Raw genomic sequence first — 12,001 nt, 5'->3', positions numbered from 1 at the left:
ACTTTTTGATAATCTAAAAATAACAAAACTGTATCGTTATAGATCCCACACTGATGACACCTTAGACCAAGAAAAAGTCGAAACGCTTCTGGGAAAAATAAATTAATTTGCAGGATGAATAGCCTGTTTTATTTACAAATCAAATATTTTTACTAGTCTTTGAAGTTCAGGCTTACTTTTTCTGCCATTCGTTTAGTTGCTTCCCCTCTTCGCCATCCTTCCATATCAGTATTGCTTTGTATAATAAGTAGCACCCAGCCTGATCATTTTTGTTTATTATTGCGATGTTTCCACTACACTCGCATTTTAGATTTTGATGGTTTTTATATATTTTATTTTCCTCACTCGAGTCCATAATTAATCATACATATGACGATTTTCTTAGTATGGCCTACATTGCCATTAATTTTTATTACTTTTGTTGCTGTCTGTATCGCTTTTTAATTTATTTTGCCTACTTACCTTTACCTTCTTGGCTAAAATCGTCACATATTGTCAAATGTTTGAGAGTTATTTAGTCTATCATCATAATACAGAAAGTTCGTATTCTGTTTGTATTCTGAAATGAAGTATTCTGAGCGCTCAGACCAGTCAGTCCAGATTTTCCGTATCTTCGCTGATAACGTCAGTTTGCTTGCTTGTACACCTTTGGAGCCTGCGCCAGACCGCTCTTCCTGACATTCGGCGTGGCCCTCCACTCAGTAGTGGTTAGCGTTTCTAACGTGCGGCTGCCTGGAGTCTGACAGTGTGAGTACAGTGTTCCTTCACAGCTTCTGTTTACTTCGTCCCACCCGCCCGGATGTCACATCTTTAGGCCAGTTTGATTATTGCCCCGCCCCCTTTTTTCTAGTTCCACCAACATGCAGTGACTGGAGCTCTTTCACTAACTGGCCCAACCGCATCTTACGTGTTGCCAAAAACAATAAGTAAGTCACCTTGTTTTAGCAGTCTACTCTTTCGTTTTTTGCACTTATGTTGCTTATATTTCTTCCGTCCTCTCCTTAGTATGTCACGGTTTCATACATCTGAAGATCGGATTTTTAAAACCCCGAGATTAATACAACTGAGACGGATCTCTAAATTAATAAAAATGGAAAAAGAGTTAAGAAATTAAGAAGCATTTATGCGCTCAAAGAGCGTAAAATATTGCCAAATTTCTTTAACAAGTGCCTTATTTTCAACTACTGCAGGGAGTTATTCATGAAGGAGAAAAATAACCTGGGTATTGTAGTGGAAAGTAAATACATTCATGGAACTGGACAGTCATGACCCACTGACAGTGTTGCTCATTGTTAACTTGCATAGCAATAGTGAGAAATTATCACAAGAATACGTCTTCACGCATGGGTACTTCGATTTCTTCTTAATATCACTGGATCTATTTAAGAAGAAAATGATGACACAATCAACGGGTAAGACAATTGAGAACACCAGAAAAATATCAAAGTTATAATGTCGCTGTTACACATATTATATAAGGAAAGACTTGAGGTGGACGGGAGGCAGATTCTCTTGCAAGACAGAAAATGTTTTGCAGTAAACATTCCATTGACAAGGTGAAGAAATTTCCAAATAGGCAGCAATTTGTGCAGTATTATTAGCATCACAAAGACACGAGCGCGCCGGACGTAATATTAGTCACAACTAGGATTGTAGAACTACCGTAGATTACCAGACACTACCACCAGCAGGCATAAACACGTTAGTTCTGCTACTAGGCTTGGTCAGTTAACATGGCCTGCACGTTAGGTGTGTTGCACACCAGTCGGGCGCTACCTTATTTCGATCGTTTTGTTTGTGTGCGCGATCACTGCCTTGCTAGATCCCCCTAGAAAGCGGAAGCAATGAACCTTATAGAAACTGAGTGAGGACACAGAAAGGGCAGCGTAACATACGGAAAAATTTTGTCCTACACAGGTATCCTCCCATCTGTTACTTAAAAATGTATTTATAGTGGAATTGACATTGTCAATGTTCAACTTAGGTTTTAATCGAAAAAATTTTGATTTGCAACGGTATGTGCTAAAAAAGGAAAAAGATACAGATTTTTCGTATAGCTCTAGAAAACGCAGTTTCCTCAAAAAAGAAAAAAACGGTAAAATTAAAAGAAGTCAGAGACAAAGATGTCAAACAGCGCTGTGGTACTTATATTAAATGTGTGGTGTCACCGCCAGACACCACACTTGCTAGGTGGTTGTTTTAAATCGGCCGCGGTCCATTAGTACATGTCGGACCCGCGTGTCGCCACTATCAGTGATCGCAGACCGAGCGCCACCACACGGCAGGTCTAGAGAGACTTACTGGCATTCGCCCCAGTTGTACGGACGACTTAGCTAGCGATGCAACACTGACGAAGCCTCGTTTATTTGCAAAGAAGATAGTTAGAATAGCCTTCAGCTAAGTCAATGGCTACGACCTAGCAAGGCGCCATAGCAATTGATAGTTATCGTATGAAGCAAGTCTCATCAAGAACGATGTATACAAATGATGGATTAAAGTTAAGTATTCCAGAAGTTACGTACTTTTCTTTATAGCATTCATTACGTATCCTGTTTCAGACCTCACGCCATCCTGCGTGAGCTTATAGCGTGCATTTCGGCCTTCTCTAGCAATATAACAAAATGTATCTGATTTTAAGGATTTCCCGGCGTACGGAAATCTTGAATATTTCTCGGGTATTCGGCCGGGTGGCGTCGTCCAAAAGGCACGTTATTTCGGCAAGCCGACTTCTTGCCATCTTCAGGCGTTCCTGGTGTCTGATTGGTCTCTAATGGATGCCTGCTCTGTATAGTCTTTACAGCCCTCCCACAGCCTCCGTCTCGGCGGCTCCGCGCGGTCAGCGGCCGCTGGTGGGGGATTGGGGCAAACTCGGCGCCCCGCGACAGATCCTTCCGCGGCCGCGTGCAGATCTCAGCCGCCCTGGCGACGATGATTCTTCTTCTTCGGATGTCGTGACGGGAGCGGATTTCCATGTAGGCTGCCGGTGTGATTTAATCGTCAAACCTGGATGCCAGGCCTTGCTTCACTGAAAGCCTCTGTCCTTATTCATCAGCTCATTATGCAGACGGATCTCCACTGCCTCTATGAGAGTACAATCCCAGAAGGTATTCGATTACTGCAACACCTTTGTGCCATCACAGTTCATTCCATGTGCGTGGGAGATGCAGTGCTCTGCCACGACGAACTTCGTCGCCAGTGTGGCGATTATGCTCAGTGTATCTCTCCTGTACCATCCAGATGGTATGGTCTACACACATTTTTTCGCACTTGCAAGGTATGTGGTAAACTCCCTGTTTCTATGCCGTAAACTCCCGGTTTCAGGAGTCCTAAGTCGACCTTGACTTGTCGTAATAAGGTTTTCGTCTTGGACGGAGGGCGAAACACGCACTTCAGACTGGGTTCTCGGAGTATTCTGCCGATCTTTGCTGACTTGTTCCCGACGTATGGTATAATCCCCGTCGCAAGCGCTTTGTCTTCGTCCGTGACAGGCTGCGGTCTCGGTCTATTCAGTCTTAGGGCACGTTTTATCTCCTAGTTGTGTAACCATTCGTGCTAACCACGGCCTTTAAGGGCTGCATCTCAGTTGCTGAACTGTCACGATCGGAGATTTCGCTTGCTCTGGCCGGCCGCGGTGGCCGAGCGGTTCTAGGCTCTTTAGTCCGGAACCGCGTGACTGCTACGGTCGCAGGTTCGAATCCTGCCTCGGGCATGGATGTGTGTGATGTCCTTAGGTTAGTTAGGTTTAAGTAGTTCTAAGTCTAGGGGACTGATGACCTTAGATGTTGAGTCCCATAGTGCTCAGAGCCATTTGAACCGTTGCGCTTGCTCTATGCACGTGCGTAGGACATCGTCTAGCTGTGAAGGAGCATGACAGCTGGAGGCATGCATGTACAAATCTGTGGGTGTCGGTCTACAGTAGACACTCTGTCCTAGTGTGCCATCTGGTCTTCGCCTGACGAACACATCAAGAAATGGAAGCTGGCTATTTTGTTCCATCTCCATCGTGAACTTGATGAATGGTGCAGCGAGTTGAGGTGCTGCAGGAAGTCTTGTAGCCTTCGCCTGACGCAGTGCAGCAAATCGACGTGGCAAGGACTCAGCAAGTCGTTGGAAGTCCCCTGCATACATATTGAGTCACGCTGCCTCTATACCCGTCCATAACTGCGAAAGTGTTGCCAGTGCAGTGTTTTGCGCACGAACTGACCTCTCGATTATGTCCCATAAATATTCGATGGGATTCATGTCGGGAGATCTGAGTGGGGAAACCATTCGCTCGCATTGTCCAGTCGCATCAGTTCCGGCCCAGTGACATGGGGCATGGTCATCCACAAGAATGCCAGCTGAAATGGCTGAAAATGGTCTCCAGGTAGCCGAACATAAAAGAGCCACCGCAAGCCTGCACAGTGCCTTGTCGACAAACTGGGTCCGTGACTTCGTGGGGTCTGCGCCACACTCTAACACTACCATCAGCTCTTATCAACTGAAATCGGGACTCATCTAACAGGTCACGGTTTTTCAGTCGTCTAGGGTCCATCCGATATAGTCACTACCCCAGAGGAGGCGCTAGAAACGGTGTTGTACTGTTAACAAAGGTACTTGCATCTGTCGCCTGCTTCCATAGCTCATGAACGCCAAATTTCGTAGCACTGTCGCGTGTATTCCACTGACCACAAACCACCACCATTTGCTACCTCAGTGGCGTCAGGTGAGAACTCATTGGAGGGCAGAATGGAGGTCTGTTGTGTTTTCTCACAAATCTGTTTCTGCCTCAGTGCCAGTGATGCCATCGACTTGGTTAGATGAAGGCCACTTAACGGCATACAATCAGTTTGTCTGCGTGTCAGACACACGAGTCCTACGCCTGGAGTTACGGTCTGGTGTGCGATTTCGTATGACAGCAGGAGCACCCTGACAGCAAATTTTTACGTCAGTCTGGTGACTCGACCTGTCATTTATAAACACGCTCCGTAGAGTGTCGACTTGTTGTCTTGGCCTGCTCAATCACAAGATCTGTCTTTACGCGGACGACAACTCTAGCGTCATCCACAAACAGCATTAACCGTCCTTGTACTGACAGACCAAGTGCAACGGGCGTGCAACTCCATTCCACAAACTGGCATGCAGCACCTGTACACACGATGCATGAATGTCTGCATGCTTGCATTCAACTTTCTGGTGGATACTCCGGAGTTGTTCATGTACCAACATTTCACAGTTGCAGTGGCTTGTCTCGCATCTACCCTATGCTGTGATATTGCAATATTAGCCGCTTAAATATGTTACCTAGACAAATGTATTCCCTAATTTCATTAGTCTACATTAATTATTTCTTGGTGTTACGTTTTGTTTTTCCGTCAGCTTGTATTGGTGGTGAAAATCTCAAGTTACAGAATTTCTCAGTCATCCAAAGAAGAATTATTTTGATTTTTCTAAAGCAGCATTTCCTTACCCCAAGATAATATATAAGAGAAGGCGTGGTTTTCTTTCGAAGGTCTCTTTCGTGGTTGTAAGAAGATGTAACCACCATGACATAAACTGTGACACGGATTTGATTGAAGAGCACTTGTGTGCTTGTTGGACCGTGCGATTAGCAATGGGCGCGTGACCGGAATCAGGCGCTATGTTGCCACTACCTGTCTTTACTTTCTGACCTTAATTCTGTGTTCTCGTATAAAAAATCAGATTTCCTTCACACTTTCTGCTCCAATGGCAGGTTTAGAAATGGTTTGCTATGATTTAGAAATTTCATAATGAATAATTTTTAAAACAACTGTTTACATTATTACACACTGTTAAAGTAATTCTTTCTACCAGTATTTTGCATGTGAAGAATCACAACATTCCGACGAATCTGAATTACTGTCATTCATGCTGATTACAAGTAGTTCAATGTGAGGACCCTTTTCAGACACTTCATCTTTCTCGTAGTAGTAGTCTTCAATTTTTCTGGCATGTCTAATACACTTTTTCCAGGATTATGGAGTTACAGCACCTAAGGTCTCTCAGCATAAAGTGTCAAATGATTCCATACTTCTACCGTTTCCCAATGTTGTTACCGTATTCGTTTTTTCTACTTTTACCTTTGCATAAGGCCACATGAGCTTGACTGGATTAACCTCGCAACGAGCCAATGGCAACCGAACATATTTTACGCCTGGTTTCCATATTTTACGTCATGTTTCCAGTTTCCTTACTGGTGTTTCAAAATAAGGCCTGCCTAGGATTACACAAGGCTGCAAAATCAAATTTTTGTTCGAGACTTTTCATGCTGAACGGTTATTTTTAATAATTGCTGGCCTCTGTTGAAGAATTTTAAGACAGAATTTTTGTCTTCGAGGTGTTCTTCTATGCTGTAGCTCCACTTTGTTTTAGAGACCAACAGTAATCAGGTATCATCCCTTCATCCCACCTGCCTTGACAACGTGATTCTATTTCTTTCATGTCTTGATGAGTCCTTTCTCCATGTTCTTCGTCTTGGCTAACATCTGCAAGATTGTCAGGGAAGAAATCAGAACGCCAATGAAAAAACTGAATTGTAAGGCTCATATTGCATCCTAAATTTTTCACTCATATCAACATATTTTGCACCATGGCTTTGAAATCTGGGTGTTCCTTATTCCCTAACAAATTGTCAACCGCATTCTGAAATCCTGTCCAAGCCAATCTTTCTTCTTACGTTAGTACATTTTCAAACACTTCATCTTTCATCAAACTTCTAGTAGTTGGGCCCACAAATATTCCTTCTTTAAGTTTAGCCTCCGACAGAAAAAAGATTTGGAACTTAAAAACACTCAGTGCTTTCACGAACTCTTTCATGATTCCCAGTTTAATAAGAAGAGTCGGCAGGATGATTTTTCTGTCGTTTCACCAGAGAATCTCTTATCACTGTTTTGTCCTGAGAATTCATTGTTGTTCTGGTAGGCCATTCTATTCTACTCCAGTGCGATTCACGGGCAAGATTATCCCGGAAGCGCAGGAAAGAAGGTAACTTTTTGAAGCCTGACTGTTGTCTCAGCAGCATTGCTATCACTTTCAGGTCTCCACACACAATCCAGTCGTATTTGGAATAGTTTAATACCTTCAGCAGCATCTCCATGTTTTCACAGGTTCCTTTAAGTGTACGTAAATGCTAATTGCATTCAGACATGATTATCTTCAATGTGTTTTGTTACAATCTATAAATAGCCTCCATTCATTCGTGTTGTGTGTGTGTAACACCTGATCTTGATAACACACCTTCAATGTTCTTACAAGAAACACAATACCCTTGTGTAATGAAATATTTACGAATGTCCGATTCTCTTGATCGAAACCAGTGCAATGCTGTGCTCGACTAAGCAAACGTTATCCCTATAACCGAGACCCCAAAATTAGTGTTGCTTCTTTTGAACGACCCAGATCTCTTACCAAGTCATTCAGTACTTCTTGTGTAAACTGTTCTGGTTGTCCTTTTGTGGGTGTGGAGTCATTGTTGTTGTTGTGGTCTTCAGCCCTGAGACTGGTTTGATGTAGCTCTCCATGCTACTCTATCCTGTGCAAGCTTTTTCATCTCCCAGTACCTACTGCAACCTACATCCTTCTGAATCTGCTTAGTGTATTCATCTCTTGGTCTCCCTCTACGATTTTTACCCTCCACGCTGCCCTCCAATACTAAATTGGTGATCCCTTGATGCCTCAGAACATGTCCTACCAACCGATCCCTTCTTCTGGTCAAGTTGTGCCACAAACTTCTCATCTCCCCAATCCTATTCAATACTTCCTCATTAGTTATGTGATCTACCCATCTAATCTTCAGCATTCTTCTGTAGCACCACATTTCGTAAGCTTCTATTCTCTTCTTGTCCAAACTATTTATCGTCCATGTTTCACTTCCATACATGGCTACACTCCATACAAATACTTTCAGAAATGACTTCCTGACACATCTATACTCGATGTTAACAAATTTCTCTTCTTCAGAAACGCTTTCTTTGCCATTGCCAGTCTGCATTTTATATCCTCTCTACTTCGACCATCATCCTTTACTACTTTAAGTGTCTCATTTCCTAATCTAATTCCCTCAGCATCACCCGACTTAATTAGACTACAATCCACTATCTTTGGTTTGCTTTTGTTGATGTTCATCTTATGTCCTCCTTTCAAGACACTGTCCATTCCATTCAACTGCTCTTCCAAGTCCTTTGCTGTCTCTGACAGAATTACAATGTCATCGGCGAACCTCAAAGTTTTTATTTCTTCTCCATGAATTTTAATACCTACTCCGAATTTTTCTTTTGTTTCCTTTACTGCTTGCTCAATATACAGATTGAACAACATCGGGGAGAGGCTACAACCCTGTCTTACTCCCTTCCCAACCACTGCTTCCCTTTCATGTCCCTCGACTCTTATAACTGCCATCTGGTTTCTGTACAAACTGTAAATAGCCTTTCGCTCCCTGTATTTTACCCCTGCCACCTTCAGAATTTGAAATAGAGTATTCCAGTCAACATTGTCAATAGCTTTCTCTAAGTCTACAAATGCTAGAAACGTATGTTTGCCTTTCCTTAATCCTTCTTCTAAGATAAGTCGTAGGGTCAGTATTGCCCCACGTGTTCCAACATTTCTGCGGAATCCAAACTGATCTTCACCGAGGTCGGCTTCTTCCAGTTTTTCCATTCGTCTGTGAAGAATTCGCGTTAGTATTTTGCAACTGTGACTTATTAAACTGATAGTTCGGTAATTTTCACATCTGTCAACACCTGCTTTCTTTGGGATTGGAATTATTATATTCCTCTTGAAGTCTGAAGGTATTTCGCCTGTTTCATACATCTTGCTCACCAGATGGTAGAGTTTTGTCAGGACTGGCTCTCCCAAGGCCGTCAGTAGTTCCAATGGAATGTTGTCTACTCCGGGGGCCTTGTTTCGACTCAGGTCTTTCAGTGCTCTGTCAAACTCTTCACGCAGTATCATATCTCCCATTTCATCTTCATCTACATCCTCTTCCATTTCCATAATATTGTCCTCAAGTACATCGCCCTTGTATAGACCCTCTATATACTCCTTCCACCTTTCTGCTTTCCCTTCTTTGCCTAGAACTGGGTTTCCATCTGAGCTCTTGATATTCATATAAGTCGTTCTCTTGTCTCCAAAGGTCACTTTAATTTTCCTGTAGGCAGTATCTATCTTACCCCTAGTGAGATAGGCCTCTACATCCTTACATTTGTCCTCTAGCCATCCCTGCTTAGCCATTTTGCACTTCCTGTCGATCTCATTTTTGAGACGTTTGTATTCCTTTTTGCCTGCTTCATTTACTGCATTTTTATATTTTCTCTTTTCATCAATTAAATTCAATATTTCTTCTGTTACCCAAGGATTTCTACTAGCCCTCGTCTTTTTACCTACTTGATCCTCTGCTGACTTCGCTACTTCATCCCTCAAAGCTGCCCATTCTTCTTCTACTGTATTTATTTCCCCCATTACTGTCAATTGTTCCCTTATGCTCTCCCTGAAACTCTGTACAACCTCTGGTTCTTTCAGTTTATCCAGGTCCCATCTCCTTAAATTCCCACCTTTTTGCAGTTTCTTCAGTTTTAATCTACAGGTCATAACCAATAGATTGTGGTCAGAGTCCACATCTGCCCCTGGAAATGTCTTACAATTTAAAACCTGGTTCCTAAATATCTGTCCTACCATTATATAATCTATCTGATACCTTTTAGTATCTCCAGGTTTCTTCCATGTATACAACCTTCTTTCATGATTCTTAAACCAAGTGTTAGCTATGATTATGCTGTGCTCTGTGCAAAATTCTACCAGGCGGCTTCCTCTTTCATTTCTGTCCCCCAATCCATATTCACCTACTATGTTTCCTTCTCTCCCTTTTCCTACACTCGAATTCCAGTCACCCATGACTATTAAATTTTCGTCTCCCTTCACAATCTGAATAATTTCTTTTATTTCATCATACATTTCTTCAATTTCTTCGTCATCTACAGAGCTAGTTGGCATATAAACTTGTACTACTGTAGTAGGTGTGGGCTTCGTATCTATCTTGGCCACAATAATGCGTTCACTAGCCGGCCGCTGTGGTCTTGCGGTTAAGGCGCTCAGTCCGGAACCGCGCGACTGCTACGGTCGCAGGTTCGAATCCTGCCTCGGGCATGGATGTGTGTGATGTCCTTAGGTTAGTTAGGTTTCAGTAGTTCTAAGTTCTAGGGGACTGATGACCACAGATGTTAAGTCCCATAGTGCTCCGAGCCATTTGAACCATTTTTTTGCGTTCACTATGCTGTTTGTAGTAGCTTACCCGCATTCCTATTTTGCTGTTCATTATTAAACCTACTCCTGCATTACCCCTATTTGATTTTGTGTTTATAACCCTGTAGTCACCTGACCAGAAGTCTTGTTCCTCCTGCCACCGAACTTCACTAATTCCCATTATATCTAACTTCAACCTATCCATTTCGCTTTTTAAATTTTCTAACCTACCTGCCCGATTAAGGGATCTGACATTCCACGCTCCGATCCGTAGAACGCCAGTTTTCTTTCTCCTGATAATGACATCCTCTTGAGTAGTCCCCGCCCGGAGATCTGAATGGGGGACTATTTTACCTCCGAAATATTTTACCCAAGAGGACGCCATCATCATTTAAGCATACAGTAAAGCTGCATGCCCTCGGGAAAAATTACAGCTGTAGTTTCCCCTTGCTTTCAGCCGTTCGCAGTACCAGCACAGCAAGGCCGTTTTGGTTATTGTTACAAGGCCAGATCAGTCAATCATCCAGACTGTTGCCCCTGCAGCTACTGAAAAGGCTGCTGCCCCTCTTCAGGAACCACACGTTTGTCTGGCCTCTCAACAGATACCCCTCCGTTGTGGTTGCACCTACGGTACGGCTATCTGTATCGCTGAGGCACGCAAGCCTCCCCACCAACGGCAAGGTCCATGGTTCATGGGGGGGGGGGCGGGTGGGGGGGGGGGTGGAGTCATAGCATCTGAAATTTCACTTGATGATGATGATGATAATGATGATGATGTTGAAGATTCTAAAGCGGTGGGCGGTTCGGGCACGGCAATGTTAGGACCGTGTTGCATGGGTCTTATGGTTGATACTACGTTTGGATAAAAACTCCTTTCATACTGCTCGTGTTATGCCCGCCAACTTTGGCCATACAAAAATAGTAACATAAACATGGCTTTCTTGTTCTCTCCATACCACTGGAGTCACGAATGGTAATGATTTCTGCTTGCCTTGTACCCATTTTCTCAAACCCGCAATGCATGTGTCGTAAAATCTTTGTTCTGGCCTCGTAAATTTATACCGAAATAAGATTGGTATGCTTTCTTATCAGCTCTGCCTAGTCAATTTGCTAAAACCGTCAATTACAGGTGAAATATTCTTTGATGCTATCTAATAAACGATTTCACCTTTCAGCCATGGCATGCTCGAGTTATTGGTTCAAAGATCGACCATCATATGATATAGCGCGTGATGTATAACCGAAGCTGGGCTTGAGGCAATAAATTTCGACCTTTCTGAAATCATTCTTCATGATGCGACGAGTTCAATTCGTAGTGGTAATCACCGGTTCCTTTCTTCCCACAAGAACAAAGTTCTGCGCTGGCAAGAAATCCTTCTTCACTTCCTGTGTGTAAAATTATGATGCATTTCCCAGCTCCACACTGTGTGTTGTACCCTCCATGCCATTCAGAAATCTGCTGACTGTATCTACGGTACTGATTATAATTGACAACACTGCACTACTGGCCATTAAAATTGCTGCACCAAGAAGAAATGCAGATGATAAACAGGTATTCATTGGACAAATATATTATACTACAACTGACATGTGATTACATTTTCACTCAATTTGGGTGCATAGATCCTGAGAAATCAGTACCCAGAACAACCACCTCTGGCCGTAATAACGGCCTTGATACGCCTGGACATTGAGTCAAACAGAGCTTGGATGGCGTTTACAGGTACAGCTGCCCATGCAGCTTCAACATGATACCACAGTTCAA

Source organism: Schistocerca serialis, chromosome 2 (genome assembly GCF_023864345.2).
Source record: "Schistocerca serialis cubense isolate TAMUIC-IGC-003099 chromosome 2, iqSchSeri2.2, whole genome shotgun sequence".
In the NCBI taxonomy this organism is placed as follows: Eukaryota; Metazoa; Arthropoda; class Insecta; order Orthoptera; family Acrididae; genus Schistocerca; species Schistocerca serialis.
The sequence above is the reverse complement of the archived record's forward strand: the minus strand, read 5'-3'. Positions refer to the sequence as shown.